This window comes from Lemur catta, chromosome 9 (genome assembly GCF_020740605.2).
Source record: "Lemur catta isolate mLemCat1 chromosome 9, mLemCat1.pri, whole genome shotgun sequence".
Taxonomy (NCBI): Eukaryota; Metazoa; Chordata; class Mammalia; order Primates; family Lemuridae; genus Lemur; species Lemur catta.
Window position 1 is genome coordinate 30,996,734 of NC_059136.1, and position 19,569 is coordinate 31,016,302.

Sequence of the window (19,569 nt, forward strand, 5' to 3'; positions counted from 1 at the left end):
ACATGGAGGTGGAGAGTTCATGTGTCCATTTTGCACTGTTACTGTGATAATTCTTTAAACTGTGCCCTTCAACATGGAGCTGCCTTCAGCTTTTTTTGAAGAGTAGATCCATAATGACCAAGACCAACTGCTGTCTAGATCCAAATGCTATAAGTATAATGACTTCATAGCGATATCTTTCTGCCACTTAATGACCCTAAACATTAAAGAAATTAGAATTGGCAGGATCTGTGGGGCTATTGTTTTTTAACTTACTGGGATTTCCAAATGGTAGCTTTGTGCTGCCAGCTAGTATAATAGCAAGGATTTATAGGCAATAAAACATAGCCAGGTCCCCAATCATAAGAGTTATCATGAGCTGCATGTGGGAAAACAGTCTCCCATTTATGTTGCCTGATGAGACACGATTGACCATAATCGTACCTTGATTTCATAGACTGGCTTTCTTCAGAGAACCATAAGGTCCTTAAGCATATGGTTTATGATCTTACTAACAAGCATCAATCCTGACACATGTAGACAGGGAAGGTCTCTCACCAAACCTTCTGCAGAGCACACAGCATAGTAATACCTTACTGTTTTGGGCTTTTGTTATTTGATTGAAGGTATCAATCTAACAAACTGAGCAACTACCAGGAGTCCAACCCTGTGCACAGGACTAAGCTCCCCAATGTGGCACAAGAACCTCTGAAGCTGATGCACTGAATATGTTTTCCAGTAAGTATTTCCTAATCCTCACAGGTGGCGAACTTCTCCCAGTTGTCTTCCATGTTCTTAGCACTTTGCCAATTCTCCTGCCACACATGTTCAGCCTCATATGAAAATCAGGCATCTCTGGTTCATTGGAGAGTCAGGTGTTCTCAGCAGATGGACTGAGTGTGCCCTGTGTCCACCCTCAGTGGCTGTGTGAAGGGGTACACCAATTCATTCTCTTATTCTCAGCTTACTCATCTTTAAAAAATAATGTCACTTTGCATAGTTGGGACGAATATTTAAGATATTGTACATAAAGTACTTAACTATAGAGATAGTATTAAATAAATATTCAATTGCTTCTATTCTGGAGTGCAGGAATGTACACTCTGGATCTGCTTCTCTCAGTTCTTGGCAGAGTTCCTATGAATTGGAGATTGATAAAAACTTACAAAAGGAAAGAAGGGAGGAAATTTGAAGTCATTAAATGATGCTGGCCATTGCATGGCAGCAGGAACTAAAGAAATAGGAAATCCAGACATTCCCAAAACTAATCCAAAAACAAAAATATGCTGAAGACATACGAAAGGATATTTCTTGACAAAAGGATCCCATGGTCACCACAACCTCCATCAGTATGTTTGGCGTCATGATATAGATGTTGATTTTTGTCTGCAGTTCCTGGCCTGTAACTCCCAAGTCCCTGTTATAATGTTGGGGAGCTTTCAGCCTCAGGAGGCATAATCTCTCTCTTTGACCCTCTCCAGTTCTCCTTTCACCTATACAAGGTAGGACTCTAATCTGATTGTGGGTCAAAAGATCCTCATTCCAGAGAGAGTCCTGCCCCTGCCGTGGAGGAAGGAATGCTTCACAGAGAGGCCAGGAAGAATCTGAACAGACAGGACTTGCTGGGTTTATATCATGAGCTTTTTGTCCAGTCACATTTCTACACGGTTGTCAATCATGCCTACGTAATGAAGCCTCCATAAAATCCCAAGAGGGCAGCGTTCGGAGAGTGTCCCAAAAGCTGAAAACGCAGTTTCCTGGAGGGTTTCCACCTGGGGAGAGCAGAGAAGCTCAGCCCTTCCCACACCTCTCCCTATGCATCTCTTCATCTGTATTCTTTGTAGTATCCTTTATAACAAACCAGTAAATGTAAGTAAGTGTTTCCCTGAGTTCTCTGAGTCACTCCAGCAAGTTAATAGAACCCAAAGAGGGAGTCACGGGAACCCCAGCTTGAAGCGGGTTGGTCAGAAGTTCCACAGGCCTGGACTTATGACTTGGTGCCAAAAGGGGCAAGCGGCAGTTTTGGGCACTGAGTCCTCAACCAGTGAGACCGTACACTATCTCCAGGGAGATGGTGCTGGAATTGAGTTAGAGGACACCCAGCTGGCATCCACTGCTTTGTGTATGGGAAAAAAAACACACACATTTGGCCATGTAAGTCTTCTGTGTTGATGACTTTTATGGTGTGAAAACAGGGAAAAACACAGTTTGAGAGGTTTTTCCCCACAAGTGTAAGCTTCAATTTGAAGGTTCGATATAACGTCTTTTCAAGAAAAATCTAATTGACTATTTGAGTTAAGTGTTTGATATTCCATTTCTTCTGTCACAAGAAAACTCTCAATCTGCTTCTCTGTGGGTGTTTCCCACTTAATAACAAATCCAAGTCCCCGAGGTTTACTTGGTCCCAGGATCAACACAGGTCAATCCTAGTTGCAAATTGCCATGCACGGTGGAACCTGGAAAATCTTCTCTACCCACTGGGGGCCATGCTATACTGCACTGCCAAAGTCAGTGTCACAAGCTAAAAATCAGGGGTTCCCTCATCATCTCTAGAAGATGACCTTGACCTCCGCTTTGGTGATCTAAACATGCTACCACCACTGGTCCTGTAAGTCTATAACTTATACAAGAAGCGTGGGGAAAGGAGAATGAGGTCTTGTCTCATTGTCCACTCTGTCATGGTTACCCCACATCCATGCAGACTCCCTGTGGGTCAGTGTCTCTGCCAGAAGTCACACCCAAGGGCTTTAACAGAAGAAAGTTTATCAAAGGGACAATTTCAGAGGAGATACCAGTGCTGATGGAACTCACAAGAGTTAGTGAAGCATGCACAGACCAGTAACCACAAGAAGACTTTACCACTCCAGGTCAAAGGAACATGTGGGAGCCATGGCAGCCATGCACCCAGCAGCAGGTGACCACATGGAACACAGCTTCTGCCAGGTCCATGAGGAGGCAAAGAGGTAGCTGGGGAACACTCTGCCATCTCTCTCTCCCCACCCTCCATCTCATGCTGGTAGCCCCATCAGTCAAGTTTAAACACGTGTCAGGAAGCTAGGGAGCCTGTTATTGCAGACTCTGGAGGTCGTCTTGCCTGGGAAGGTGGAAGGGCAGAAAAGGGCAGAGAATGGATCTGCAGACATTGGAGGACGGCCAGCACAAGCTCCCACTGTCACAGTTTTTAATTACATGTACATGTTCCGTTTGCTCCTCACATTGCACCGGGATGCTGGTAAGACTGTCACTGGCTGTTGAACTCCTTGGTTCTTGTCTTCTCACAATCAGAGAATGAAAGCAGCAAAGTTTATTAAAGTGAAAGTTCACTCCTAAAGGGGTTAAGAGTGGGCACACGTCTGAATGGACTGTGGCCCTGGGGTCTCTGTGGGTTTCTAATCAGTAAGTGATAGTACACTCCACAAGGGGTAGGAGCAGGCACACAACCCAGCAGACAGTGGCACTGGAGTCTCTGTTTCATCTCTTTTTCTTCTATCTGTCCTCTCCTTCATGATGTTGTCTCTTTGTTAGGGTGTGACTGTTAGGGTGTGAAGTCCATACTCAGGTGAGAAAGAATTTTTAGACAGTGATTAGGATATACAGAAGTAAAAATTTATTTATTTTCCCAATAAAGAAAGAAAAAAAAAAGGGAAACAGAAAGAGTGGCCATGACACATGGAGAGAGGAAAGAAATGTCGGGTGGTGAGGAAAGTTGTTTGGTGCTTTTAAAAGGTAAAAATGGATTGTTTTTTCTCTGCTTCAGCAGACTGATGACAAAAGAGTCTGTGAGTTGTAAGGGAGTTATTTATTTCTTTTTCTTTTTCTGTGAGGCTGGGTTATCTAAGTCCTTGAAATCTGTTTTCTTAGCAAAAACTAAGCAGAAACCTGGACCAGGGAGTTCGCACCCCTACTGTCCACTTAGGGCTCTTCAAGGCTGAGAAAGAACTCAGAGTTAACAAGTTAGGCCATACATGTTTTAATTAAACAAAGGGTAGTTGTGCTGGGAATTTATTTCTCTTGCTTTCTGTTTGATAGTTTATTTTACTCTGTTAGATAGGTTATTAATAAGACTATCTTTCACTCTTCTCTCTCTCTTTTTTTTTCTTGATCAATGGGGATGTTGCCTTCTTCTTGCTGTCAGGCAGGGGAGTTCTACACCTTATCATGGTTAGGCCTGGATATGTTGTGGTGTCCAAAGTCCATGGGGGTGGGGAGGGCAAACTGTAATGTATAATGTGTCCTTATGTTTCTTGTGATAGTTGTGACTACCCTTGTCTGTATTATTGTCACAGTATGTTCTCTTACTCAGCATCCCATTTGTTTACGTTGCTTGCTTTCATGTTTTCTCTGCTCATGCCTCACTTTTCTTATGCAAACATTCTGTGACACTTACAGCTACCTTATCTTGCAGTGTGTTTTCTTACTCAGTATCCTGTTTGTTTACACAGCCTGCTCTGTACCTCCTCTGCTCCTGTCTTACTTTCCTACCTACACTAACAAGATGACTGGGTCAGGGAACAGTGTTGGACTCAGCTATAAAGTCTATCCTAAGAGAGATTTCCTCTCTGATAAATTAGTCCTGGTGTTGAGCCTGATCCCCAATCTGAGTGTCCTTCTGTCCTTTGTGAGACTGTGCTTGGCAGCCCAGGTGCTGACCCCAGTCAACATCGCCTCGCCCACTCAGTGGTTTCTGACACTGAACCTGAAACAGCAGGCATCAAGGTGCTAGCTCTTCACAAGGCCCTTTGGTCCTGCTGCAGATTTGATCACTCCCACTTTCTCAAAGTTCAGTTTCCTTTAACCAATGTTTACATGAGAAAAAGTAACTATTAAAAACAAAAGCAAAGCAAAAAACTCTGTTACATTCTTTTGCAGATTTTCTATATAAGTAATCTTTCCTAGAATAAAGACATTCTCAAATGTGACTTCTGGTCTAGACATAATTACCCTCTGGAAACTTTAAGTGACAATTCTATGGTAAAAACAAAATTAAAAAAACAAGGCAACACCAAGAATATATATATATATATATATATATATAAGTATATAAATATACATACACAAACATATATATATTCACACACACTCTGAATATATACTCTGTCTCCCTCTCTCAATCTACATCTATGTATACATAGATGTAGATTGATAGATATCTATATTATTTTATAATTATTATTATATTGCTATATTATCATTATAAACCTTATAAACCTAAATTAAAGTAACACTGACATAATCACATCTTACCTATCAGCAAAAGTAATAGGTAAAGACATTATTTAATTAGCATGGCAAAGAGAGAGTTCCTGAGAGGCTGTTCCACCAGGCATCAATTCTATAGTTGCTGGATCCTGGGGATGCCGAAGCACCCAGGATGTGGTCTAGAGTGACTTGGTCAAGGAGTAACCATTTAAAGAGCTTCTTACTAACAGTACGAATGTGTTCCAATTTTTCAAGAATCTATATAGATGCATTGCAACTGAATAGCAACCCTGCTCATTAAATTAACAAAAATTAAATATGGCCACTCCTCTGTTGATGGGGTGCAGGGAAAAGGGTACCCTCAATCATTGCTGGTGGCATGTGAATTGCCAGAACAATGCTTGGAAAACAAGCATCCTGTGGCAAAGAAATATGTTAAATGAGCTCATATTGTATAATACTTAGCTATTTTCCTACCCTGCCCTTTGCTTGCCCATTTCAGAGAAGCAATGATGAAAATATGGTCTGAATTGTTTATATCAGTATTAGTGCAAATTACAAATTAACAATACATAAATCCATTCAGTACTTTGAAATTTATCCCATGGAAATAAAGAAAAAATATATCAATACTTAAGTAAAGGTAGTGATCAATTTACTGTCCTGTTATACGAAGTAAAATATTTTTAAAAGAACTGAAATTAAAGAAATGGCTGAATTCTCTCAGAAATAACACAAGGAGCAGGACCACCTGAGTTAAAGCAGAATCTGTACTTTTCTGCAGCTATGATTTTAATAACATCTTCTAAAGCCCCAACTGCACCATGATAAAACATGCTTCAGAGAGCACTTTGACAAATGCCGTACTGGTTTTTATCAGCCAGCATCTCCCCAGTTTCAAATGGATGATCATTGGCTTTTCTTCCTGTAGTGGAGCCCACAAGTCATGTGTAGTATTATGCTAAAAACAAGCCCAATGCAGCCCATAGAAGATCCCTCTGGCCTCTGAGTACAGTCCTCTGTTACTGCCTCCATCAAGTGAAGAGGTAGTGGGAGGATAAAGCATAAAACACACAATCGTTGAGGGCTGGATGAGCTATTTCAAAGCATAAAAATAAAATACGGAAATGCAATTCCACCAGTTGTGCCATATGCCTCAGTTGGCTCTTTGCACAGATTGGGGTGTGCTGTCCACATCTTTGGAGGCCTTGTTTCAAATACACACCCTCAAGTTTTCATTCACAGTTTCAGAAATTAATTTGCTATCCCCAGCTGGATCTGCATCCAGGGCTCAGAAATGATACCTATAATCATCAGGATTTTAGGAAAGTGAGAACAGGAGACATTCCTTCCAATATCACTTCCATCCTTTCGGACACAGCCTTCTATTATTCAAAGCTGTCAAGTCACACGAGGGCTGATAATGGGATATGGCAGGCCCTGCACAGCCAGACAGGCAGAGCTCCACCGAGAATGGTATTCTAACGGTTTCAGGGTGAGCATTGTGGATAGAGGTCAGAAATAAACATGAAGGTTTCCACAAAGAAATTTATCAAAATTATGCAGTGTCTGGTTCTAAATATTCTAAATGTATTAATAAGAAGTGAAAAATGAAAGTGAATTTCCAGGTGGTTTTTGTTTTCTTATATGTAAAATGGATAATAATAGCATATTTCTCACTCGAGGATTTTGAGGCTAAATAAGGTAAGCATTGACCCACCTCAAATCATCTGCTGAGTGAGTCAGGGGACAGACAAACAGACAAGTAAAGTAAGATAAATAAATATGGATACAGATACAGAGAGACCGACAGCTACTCACTGATGGTGAACGTTAAAGTCCTGAGTTCATCATTCATAGGTCCTCAATACCTGTTTATTGAGTATGTGAAGTATCAGAACAAGGCTTTGTATTTTGTTGGGGTTTGGGGGTGAATTTTTATTCTATAAACTTTACATCTTCACAGTCAATATCTATTTAAAAAATTATAAAAGTTGTATTTCCAAAAGATGTATTTCCATTGGTCGAGTCCACTGGCAAATTACTAAGCAATCACTCACAGCAATTACAGGGACAAGTACCTTCTGCCGGTGGCTGAAAGCCCACACTTCCCCGAGACAGACAGCTATGTGTGGGCAAGCAGTCCAGGAGGACATTGAGATGCATAGCCCTTTCACTTGGAGGGAAGAGCTTGCATGGACAGTGTGTGAGGGTGTGTGCAGGGAGTGTTTCATGTACAAATTGGTCTACACAATTATAAGCTGCATCTTGTAAATCAATCCTGTATCTTTGGTCATTTATGAGCACAAGCTGGTTTGGATGAATCTAGCCATCAGCTTCTAATAATAATGACATCAATAATGATGTAGGTGATTTGTGTTCATTAAATCATTTAATTTCCTCCACAATCTTATGTTAGGTACTATTAGCATCTCCATTTCCTTTTTTCTTTTCTTTTCTTTTCTTTTCTTTTCTTTTCTTTTCTTTTCTTTTCTTTTCTTTTCTTTTCTTTTCTTTCTTTTCTTTTCTTTCTTTTTTTTTTTTTTGAGACAGAGTCTTGCTCTGTTGCCCCAGGTAGAGTGCAGTGGTGTCATTGTAGCGCACAGCAACCTCACACTCCTGGGCTCAAGGGATCCTCCTGCCTCAGCCCCCCAATTAGCTGAGACTACAGGTGCATGCACAAGACCCATCTAATTTTCCTATTTTTAGTAGAGATGGGGTCTCTCTCTTGCTCAGGCTGGTCTCGAGCTCCTGAGCTCAAGCAATCCTCCCACCTCAGACTCCCAGAGTTCTGGGATTACAGGTGTGAGCCACCATGCCCTGTCAGCATCCTCATTTTCTGATAGCCCACTGAGACAGAGAGTTTGAGGAGCTTAATATCACATACCTTATAAATGGCAATGCTGAGGTGTGAATCCAATAATCTGAATCCAGAGTTTAAGCTCTTGGCCATTACAAAACCCTTTTATTTAATAGCTTAGGAAATGGAGGCCTAGAAAGGAAAATGATAATAGTGTCAGAGCCAGGGTTTGACAGTACCTTTTGGTTTAATTAGTGCAAACCCACTAAATGCTTATTGCAGGCCAGCAAATGGGCAAGGTACCTGCTATGGTTTGAATGTCCCCTCCAAAACTCATGATGAGACTTAATCCCCAATGTGGCAGCAGTCAGAGGTGGGGCCTTTAAAAGGTGGTTGAATCATGAGGGCTCTGCTCTCATAAATGGATGCATGGGTTATCATGGGAGTGGCACTGGTGGCTTTTCGAGAAGAGGAAGAGAGACCCGAGCTGGCAGGCGAGCACACTGTGCCTCTGGCCATGTGATGCCCTGTGCTGCCTCTAGTCTGTAGAGTTCTCACTAGCACGAAGGCCCTCACCAGAGGCAGCCCCTCCACCTGGGACTTCTCAGCCTCCATAACTAAAAGAAATAAATTTCTTTTCTTTATAAATTACCCAGTTTTAGGCATTCTGCTATAAGCAACAGCACATGGACTAAGACAGTACTAGAGAGACAGTTGAAAGCAAGATGGATAAGGTCCCGTCTTTGCACAGAGATGAAACTCGAGCCAGGACAAAGGCGGAGTGAGCGGGTTCTGGCAGTGAAGCATGGCGCAGGCTGCGCTGCCTGAGGACAAGGAACTAAGGCAGCGTCAAGGCACCAGGTGAGAACCAGAGGACGACTGAGCAGCCAGGTGAGTGCTCTGGAGCTTAACACTCAGTCCCATTGCACTTAAAGAAAATGTAAACCAAATATTTTCATCCTTTCGTACATTACCAGCTTAGCTTAGTGAGGTTGCATATTTTCCCATCTTCCTAAGCCATCCCTGCTTATCTCTTTCACAATCCTGCTGTGCTGCTGATCCTCCTTGTGCACATGGCTGCATGCTCGCTTTGCACTGGCCCGTGTCCCAGAGGACAGCTTCCCCCAGGCTCTCTTACCTCCCAGAATCCTGTTGGAGTCGGTCTAATGGTGGCCTCTAAAGAGAACCGGAAGGTAGGCAAGAGATTCCCCTCTCCCCTCCACCAGGTGGGGCCAGGTTTTTGTCAGTTACTGAACTCATCTGCCTGTGGCTGCAGGGCTCCTCTGTGGCTCCTGTGTCACAGCCAGGCTCTGGTAACACCAGTCCCTCTCCTTCCCCATGGGTCCTTACACAGGGAAGGATTCTGCTCTTGCTGTTCCTGGGGTTATCTCCAACCTTGTGGGTTGCTTAACCTTGCCCACACCTCTCCAAAGAGCTCTCTCTTTCAACTCTCTTCTGTCACTGCTTTGGGTACACCATTTGTCTCCAACTAGACCATTGCTGTTTTATATAACCATTTTTTGATTTAGTCATTTGAAAGATGTATCTATTTGAAAGATACATACTTTTTTTTTTCATTTGCTCATTGTTATATATCATTGCCAGTATTTCCCCTGATCTTTTGATTCTCAAGTACTTTTTTTTTCTGTTGCTTTAAGGAGAGTTTAAAAAATAATAATGCAATGTGAGGCAAAAGGAGATCTAATAGAGCAAAATTCTGAATTCTAGAATTATTTTTTAAAAAAGTTATATAATTTAGAGTAAATACACATATGGGAAATAGAAAAATGGATTAAGAAATCTTTCTGAAACAGAGATAAGCCAGACATAATTCAACAGGTAGAAACAGTGATGTGAATTAACACTTTGGCTTCTTTCAATGGTTCAAAGTATTTGTTTCTCCTAAGTAGGTAAAACATTCTCCTTGAAAATTGTGTTTGTATGACTCATTAGACATACAAGACCTTTTCTCGTGATTTCAAATTCAAGTAACATTTCATCAAGTATTCATTATGAGCAGATACTTTCTTATACCTAACTTAGTATGAAAAGTCTGCAAGGTTAGTATTCTCATCTCCGTTTTAAGGTGAGAAGATCGAAGTTCATAGGGGTTAAGGAACATAATCAGAGTTACACAGGTAGAATAAACAAACTTCCCAGCAGGAGAGAGATTTAAACATAAGCCTTTTGCCTTTAAATCCAGTGCTCTTGTCACAGTATCAAATACCAAACAAAATACACTTTAACAGAAGTCATGAATATTTAACAAGAATCAGATTTAGCCTATGTGAAATGATGCTTCTGAAAGATTCAAATTCAGTCTACAAGTATTAAAAGATACTTGATACCGAAATAAGGGCCAAATACAGTTAACTGGAGAAAAATTTACAAAATTAATGAGTTATAAGCACCATAGTTAAGTAAAAAAAATTTTAAATTCCTTATAAATAAAAATAAATATTACAAAAATATTCTAAGAAACAGGTGGTAAAATATGCCCACACTGACATCAGTTAAAACTCATATACCCAAATGGATATAAAACTGTTGGTGGGGACTGCTTGAAATGGATTACCCTGAACGGAAGGTGTGTATAGCATCAGAACATCTATTGAAGTTCGGTGAGCTAACAGGAGTTAGTGGACCAGTAAAGGTATCTTCACTTTCTTCATTTTGAAAATAATAGACTGTATAATAATAGAAGTGTCATCACAAGTGCAATACCAAAAACTCATGGGTGAGCCTCTTCTGAAGCAGAGTTGGTAAAACATATGGCATTTATGGAAATTCCTCCCCTTCGATGCTCATAATTACAGAGTTTAGCCGCTTCCATGTGATGCAAGCAACTTTCCTATAAATAAAAAAGAGATAAACCAATCTGCCGACAACATTAGGAGCAGCACTGTTAGAAACAAGAGCCATTGCGAGAGGCAAGTCTCCTGTGACAACAGCTGGGGTTGATGTGGCGGCATTTAGCTCAACACTTCCAAATAACTTATTTGTGGAGAAAGACACTGTTCACTGACTGTGGTGGCATTCACCAATGAATAATACACTTCAAAATCCAATTCTAGAAAGACAGCAGCTACATATCCACATCCCCTTCACAACTGCCAACCACCTGTGCAAACTTGGTGCCAGGAGACACATGAGGCCTAGCGAGGGTAAGCAAGGCCTTGGGACATGCAGAAATCTCAACAGAAAACTTTGCTGAACAATTTCTGCTCCCCTGGGTTAGACGAGAGCCTGGAAACCAATGAAAAGAGTCCTGGTTGAGTGGTAGAACATGGCAGAACTAGAGAGAGTGTGACCTGCAGAGATATTGGACCTCCAAAAGTTTTGGGGCTGCAAAGCATGTTTCTGGAAAGATCTATCAATCTCCCTGATTTGAGTAGCTTTGTAGAATCTGGTGGATATGTACACTGAGTCCCTTTGTTTAGCTGAATCTGTAGATTATAAGTCTGTAGGGCAGAGATGTTTCTCATCTTTAAAGATGAAAGCTAAGACACTGGTACCTGACCCTGAGCCCCATTGTATGAGTAATGGAAAATTGCAGTGTACTTAAGAGGGAACTAATGGCCAGAAAAAGGAAACACAGGCAGATACTTATGAAAGTCCATCTACTAGCAAAAAATATGCTGGAGAAGACAGGCAGCTTAAGCAAAGAAACAAAATAATCATACTTAAGATTGTATTGCAGCATGAGAAAAGACTTCAGAGAACCAGAAACAGTCCATTCTCATTATTAGAGGAGTTGTTTTATAAAGTCACTGTGAACAATGAATAATGAACCATTGCTCCTACAGGACATACCGGGTTAGGCTTCTGGAGCCTCTGGTCACAACATTCTTATCAACTGATCAATATATAACCTTATTCTATGTATGATTCTGTTTAAAAACACCTTATTTAGTATATACTGTGGATCCATTAACATGCCTGAACAGCAGTATATCTCAGGCCTGAACAAAGCTTATCTAACACGTGTATTTTCTTCATAAGGTACATCGCTGCCTTCTCACACTTACGGGCACTAGACAGCACTTCAGCACTATTCTTGGGGGCCATTTTAAACAGCAAAATAACCAGGAAAGAAAAGCCCCAAAATGTGAAAAATGTGGCACTAAATCAACCATGAAAAGGACATTTGTTTATGGTATGAGAGCTGAAACAAGAAGGCAGAGCACCGTGTTGTTCGACCTCATCTGGGAATGTGTGCATTGGGTGACCCAAATTTTTTGGCACTGTGCACATGTCCCTGAATGACAGTGAAAGCTCCATGATATTGACTTTAAAGTCACAAATAAATCTTAGCAAGTAAGCAAATTTTCAAACACAAAATTCATGAATAATGAATTTCTCTCCCTGGGCCTGGACCTCATCTGATTCTCCTGTAGCTCTAATCTTTCCAGGGACGATCAATTCCCTGATTCCAGAACCTCATGGCTCGCACTTTGGACATTAGAAAGGGACCAGCTTTTCAACCACTTATTGCTGTGAATCTACATTCTCCTACCTAACCCAAATCAAGACACGTTAAGGTCACAAATGACTGATACTCATCCAAAGCATCAACCGAAACTGTAGACTCCCATGCTGCAACCAAACATTCAAATGCTTTCCAACAGAAAGCAGACACAACAAAGTCATTAAAAGGTTAGTTAACTTTAAAATTAACAAATATTTTTCATTTTTTGAAATTATTAAGTACACAGTAGTTAGATTTTTAAAAAATAATGTATATTTTTATATATATCTAATTGAAATTTCTGAAATGTGGCCTTATTTGATTATAGCTAAATTAATGGGACCTTCTAACATGAAAATGTTCCCCACCTCTGCTATGGACTAAGACCTACACTACGTACATTTTTTATTTCATCTCTGAATCTCCCACATCAGCTTATATGATACCTGTGGTAATGATAATATCTAACATGTTACAAGAGGAAACCAGGATGCTAAGACCAGAGAAACTACCCTTTCAAATACAAAATAACTCAGATAAGTGTGGAGGGAATTCTCCCCTGCTCCCCATGGCTTGTGCCTGGCAAGATGCCAAACCAGCACACCTGGACAGACCCTCACTGCAAGACACATCCCTGCCCTGAGCCTCTGTCCCCCCACTCCAAGGGGTTGCTACAAGTGTTAAATGAGAAAATGTCTTTACAGTATCAACACACACTCAATTGGTGCTCCATCACAATCATAATTTCACTATTGCTGCATCTCTAGAGTAACAGCAACAAAAGTCATGGCAACTAAATAGTGATTTAATTTAGTGAAAAACAAATCTATTTTTCACTTCCGTTTTATGCATCAATCTTGTTTATCCTCCTTTCAGTTCTGGCTGTTGCAGGCTAAGTGGGGGTGTGTTTACAGTATGCTAAATTGACTTCTTAAAACATACAAAACAGCCAAATATTTCAATTGGCAACATAAACACTGAGAAGATGGCAGCTTCACTGAATACTTCTATCACGATAAGAGATCAGGAGAAGAGAGCCATGTTTTCACTGAGCCTGTCTTGAAATGCATGGCCTCTATCGACATTCCTTCCAGAAACTTGAGTTCTTGCACTAGTCAGTTAGAATAACTTCAGACTCCTTTGTGAAGGTCTCATAGAAGTTAGAACTATTGGTTAGGCTGACCACTGTATGATTCATGTTCCTAATGGTTTACAGCTTACATCCCTAGGAAAAGACTCTCTGACTTTTGGCGGAATCCCTTGAAATGGAAGTTGTTCTAACTACCAAATGTGTGCTGCAAAACTGGAAGGTCCCTGTTTTACCTCGCCTTCTACTAGGAGGAGGTACATGCATGTGAGAACTCTCCATGGCCAGAGAGTAAGGGTGAATTCATAACAGGTGTAGATCTCATGTGGCACCATGCTGATCGCATGTCTAGAATAGTACATTCAGTTCTGAGTATTGTGTCTGTTTTAGCATACACACCTACAGGAGCTCGTCCAGTGAAGAGTTACTAGCATGCTTAGTGGGTGGTCAAAATTATGTTTTAGGAAGAACATTGAAAATGAAACTAATTAACACAAAGAAAATAGTCCGGGAATTTGTTCATCTTTAAAATATCTTAAGGACTGTTATGGCAAAAGCAATGTGTTTTTTCTAGGTGCACCCAGGTGTAGGTTTAGGGCAAGTAGATAGAATTATGCATTTTGGGGAACTGACATTGTTAGCTCAGAGGCCATCCGTGGCCTGTGGAAATGGTAAGGCTTCTCTAATATGTCTTCGATTCTCTCAGAGTTTTCCTTCCATGACTTCCCCTGTCTCTGGTTCCTGGGCCCAAACCCTCACTGCTTTGGACCTCTCAAAGCCTGGATACCAAACTTGGCAAAGCTTTGCTTTCCTCCAGAGAAATCCACTGTCCCAGAAAGAATTAGTGAGCAATGTAGACTTTACTAAAGATGGGAAAGAGATGGAAGATAGGGGAACTTTCCTTTTCTCCAAAAGTCCTTCTCTGGCTACCCCTCCATGGGCTGTCACTGCCCCACCCAGTCACCAGTTACCTCCTTTCTACTTTCTCCTTGATTTTCCCCTAAAATTTCTAACTTTTCTCCATATGTTATGCAAAATAACTTTTCTCTTGCTGGGTAACTGACTGTAGCTAATTCCTAGGCCAATACAGGATGGTCAGTCTAGGCTGGGGACTGGACCTACCTTCTGTTCTATTTTTCAAAATACTTGTAAAAGCATTACTTTCTAATAAAGACAGTTTTCTACGTACTAGAAAGTCTCATGAATAAGGAAGTTGGTTTCCTGCTCCATATTAGTGTGTGGGTAAATGTCTGTGTGTGTATGTGTGTCGCGAAAGTTTACCAAGATTCTTAATGAAGTGTGAAACTGTTTGCAAAAGATCAAGGGAGGACATTATTAACTGAACCTGAACTGGCAGCTACTGAGATGTGAAGAGATTTATTTCGTAGGTAAGCAATAATCTCTTAATAAAATTGTGAATAATGAGTGGGAGAATTGGGCAGGCAGCAGATAAATGAAAGGGGAGTAAAATTAAAATGTCAAAGGTGCATTGAAATGAAATGAAACCAGAGTGGAGGTGGGAGGACTCAGAGAAGAATGAAGATGTACAGACCCAGAGTTTTCAAGAAGGAAACAAATCTGAAACTCAAAAGTGAAGATGCTGTACTGACCACCCAAGAAAAGAAATGTGCTTCTTGCCTTTGGGGAGAACTTTAACAAACTGAAGAATCTAGAGCAGACACCCAGATGGTGTCTGAGGTGCCTGAAGTCTGGAGCTGGGGGCACAAAGATTGAAGTCAAGACAGGTTACTATGAAAGGAATAGCAGGAATCAGGGTAGGAACACCCATGACAACGCTTTATATCTCTGCACACACAGAGCCATTTCCTCATTGGTCATAAGAGGCAGAAAAGTCGAGCATCAGTATCCACATTTTAAGTAGACAGAGACTGACAGACAGAGACTGAGGCTTGGGAGGCTGAGTGACTTGCTGAAGGCCAACCGGCCGGCTACCCAGACAAGACAAGATCCTGTATTTTATGATTCCACACATATGGTGTTTTCTCTTTGCCATAGGTGTTTGACTCTATCTGCTCCAGATCCTCTTCGAGGGACTAGAAAGCTCCTCTTTTTTTCCCCTTTATGTATTTTCAAGTTGAAACTTCAACTTTAAAATCCAGCTCTATGACTTATACTCTGAGTGAGTGACTTTACCTCTTTGAGCCTGTTTCCCCACCTACAAAATGGGAATGAATAGTAACTATCTCATAGGGTTGTGCAGATAAGACAAAATACTATAGATCAAAAGGCTTTGTTAATAAAGCACATTAAATATGTGGGTGATGATATCATTGGGGCAAGGCCAGTATCACTACCACCCTCAGAACAGTCGTACAGACAGTGGGAGGAGGCACCCTGGCCTCACGTTGCACCATGAAGACAATCAAGTGTCACCTTGTATGACACAGCTTGGTGCTGAGCCAGGTGAATTTTATTCCTATGAAGCAAGTACCAAAGAGAAAGTAGCCAGGCAAGACACAAAAGACAGAGAAGATCCACCAAGAGAGAGCGAGAGGATGAGATGCAGAGAGAACCAAAATCACCTAAGCGTGTAGCTAGTCTTCAGGAAAAACATTACGATAATGGGATCACAGAATGTAGGAGTTCTAAGGAACCTCAGAGTCAAAGGTGGCAGGTTGAATATCTAGCCCTCCCCCAGGCTGAGAGAGTGAATATATGCACAAGTGTCCCTCTACAGTCAAATGAGGATGAAGTGTCAGCTTTGTCATTGGCCAGGCCTGATGTTCCTCCATGTGCAGATTCAACATTAAAAGCAAGACTGGATAAGATGGCTTAGAGGCTTAGCTGTAGGTTGGATGGGCCTTGAGTCTGACATGTGATCAGGGTGGGAACACTGAGGCACGGATGGGGTGCAGGTTCTGCCAGGCTGTGCTCAGAATCTCAGAACACATTGAGAGAGGGATGCAGGGCACATGCACCAGCTGGGCCTCTGTGCACGTGGTCCCAAATCAGAGTTTTACCCTACTGGGGTCACTCTGACCAGCGGGTCCCAATATTCCTCTCTCACAGGCAAACGTGCATGATGCTAGGGAAGATGGCCGGGGCAGAAGCATCCATCATTTTAGGACCTCCCAGAGACTGTTGCACTATTGTAGAGGATACCCTGGAAGCATCATCGGGAATCTCCTCCTCTTTGCTCCCGGTCAAGAATAAGAAGAGAAAAAAGAAGGGCTCGTACATCAATTCACCCACAGGAATCACTTAGTCCATTCGTTTCCTGTTGGGGAAATGGGGAGAGTGGTAGGAGCTGGCCTTGCTGTGAGGCTTGAACAAGTTGGAACATACAACACACAAGTAAGCCAGGAAGCACCCAGACAGCATTAGCTGTTAGTGTCACTACGGCAGACGTGATTTACTTCACGAACTAACGTTGACTGGTGCACAGTGGCTGCCTAGAGAGGATTCTGAAGCCCCTCCGGGCTCGGCGGGAGAAAGCACCCTGCCACACTCATTGCTCATGGGCTGGGTTGGGGAGGGGCTGCCACCTGTGCGTGCTGCTTGCTCGAGCTCCAAAGCCCCATTGTTTCTTATCAATGAAAACAATTAAGGTTAGAAGCTGGTGGTGTTTCCTAAAGTCAAACACAAAAAATTATTTTATTATGGAAATAAAATTCATACCTCTCTTCCAGTCCAAATGCCTAAATTTGCTCTTGCTCCCCCAAGCTTCTCAGCTGACAAGGGAAACTGGTGGACAATGGAAGTAGGAAGAACAAGCCAACTGGATTCCAAAGTTTCATTCCAGAAGAGGAGGAATTTCTCTGTTCAGATTTGGATAATAATCCCGAAAGCCACAATCCTGAATGCCATAATCCCAAATGCTGAAAGATCAAAATCCCTAAAGGCTTGATCTCTAACATCTAACTGAATCCCCAAAGCATAATGACAGATTTGGAATTAGGGGCGATCAAGGATTCTAAAAGTAAATTTTAAGGTGTTATCAATCAAGTTTGTGTATTTGGTGGAAAAGTCAAATGAGTGGATTGGCCCTATGATACAGCAACTATGAAAACTGCAGTATAAAAATGCATCGTTTGTCTGCCTTGGCATTCTTTCTAGCTGTTGAAATTCCAGGAGTTTCCAATAAATTAAAGCCACAATTGCTGAGGAAGCCAGTGATGTTATTGACTGGCTTGAAAATAATTATGTGCATGGTAGGATAAGAGGACACTTGTGTCACAGTGTTGCTGTTTGATCACAAGTATTGTTTCTACCAAATCTGTGGTCTGTATATGAGCACACGCAGAATGGATTTCCATAAACCCCAGATAACATATAAACATGCCACAGAAGATGGGAAAATTTAATAGGAAATGCCCATGTCAATGTATCATAGAAGAATTTCAAAAAGAGCAGCATGTAGAGAATGAATGTGAATGCATTCTCTGAGGAAAGCCATGCCCTAAAAGAAAAAAAAAGTAGCTATTCATCCTGATGCAAGACTGCAAAATATAGTTAATGATCGTGAAAACCGACCAGCTCTTACGGACTACATCAGTGCAATTGTCCATAATCCAGCCCTGTAATATACTTTTACATGTTGAATTTTCTTTTGTAGCTGTTGTTCTGGACTTTGTCTTTCTTTTAGTTTTGTTTTATTTTATTTTATTTATTTAAGTTTTATTTATTAGTTTTATTTTAAGTTGTCAGCATTATTTCTCACAATTTGCTATGCTATGTATTTCATATTCACATTATTTCCAACACTGGAGGTATCAATTGTGTAAAGGCTTTTAAAGAGTTCTAATTTGTTTTATGCATTTTTTACATAATTGACTCTACAAAAGAGCATGATCACGATGTCGACTTTGTGTATAATCATTGTGCATGTATGTAAAATGCTGAAACTTCCTTGATAAGTAGGGAGATGTCCTTTTTGTACACCCGCATTTGTGAAAGGTGAAATTTCTCAAGATCTCAGCTCTTTAGGTGACTGCATAGCAGTGGTGACTCATCGAGGTTTTTGGTCTCTTCCGGAGACTTCTGTCGTGGTATTTCAGATGGCCACATTTGCATAAGCTATTTCTTTACGCATATGGTTCATTTGCTCATAACTGTTACACCCTTGTGACTGCCGTTAGTATACCTGCATGTTTATGCTTGTGAAAATATGTATGTTATTATTTCCTATTTTATTGTGTAAATTGGCCTATAAAGTGTTCGGTCCTGTTGTTTCTCAAATAAATCTCTTTATAAAAATGTAAATAAATATCTTTTAAAGAATTTGTGATTATTTTTTTCAGAATTATATTTTTGGGATTTTGATCTTTCATGATTTCAACATGAGGGATTATATCTTTGGGGATTATGATCAGCTCCCCTCTGGCCAAATGTAGGCTCCTGCTGGCAGCTGATTTCTGCACATTTTCCAGGGACCACCAGAGAATGTTGTGGTACCACAGAGGATACCTTGGAATTATTCATGCCTTCTTATCGTATGGACTTCCTGACAAATTGCTTATTTGCTCTGTGGTTTGAGAACATTTGATTTTGCTGCAGGGGTTCTTGTTTATCTCAGAAGTGCTGAGCAGCTCTGATCAGCTGAAAATGAATATGCCAATTCCACTGCGTTCTTTGAGCACCTACTGGTGCTGGAGAGGGCACCAGGCACTCCTGAAACCTTCAGCTCATTTAAGCCTTATCTTGTCAAAACCCCTGGAGGTGGATATTTTTCTTCCTTTAAGGAAATTAAGGCTTGGAGAATTTACAAAACTTGCCTAAGGTCATATACAGCGTCAGGAATCAAATCCAGATTTGTCCATCTACAAAGACTGAACTTTCTGTTGGAAGAAAACTGACTGCTTCTTGAGAAAAGCATAAGGTCCAGATGCCAGAGGGGTGAGTTACTGAAAAACTACCGTGTGCTGTCCCCCAGCAAGCACTTACTGTATGTTGTTTCATTTGGCGTTCAGAGCAATCCCATTCCTGCCAGGCTCCTTGATCCCCAAGTTAGAGTTGAAGTAACAGAGTCTAAAAGAGATCAAATGTCTTCCATAAGGTGACACCAGCTGAAAGTGC

The 19,569-nt window shown here is 41.2% G+C and overlaps 1 long non-coding RNA gene across 1 annotated transcript; it reads left to right on the forward strand.

Moving 5' to 3' along the window:
• The first annotated feature begins 611 nt into the window (after positions 1-611).
• On the forward strand, positions 612-18,774 carry LOC123644796. The gene is made up of 3 exons (XR_006737268.1): positions 612-717; positions 8,635-8,869; positions 17,218-18,774. It is a non-coding gene; the product is annotated as an uncharacterized LOC123644796 (long non-coding RNA).
• Positions 18,775-19,569: the final 795 nt, after the last annotated feature.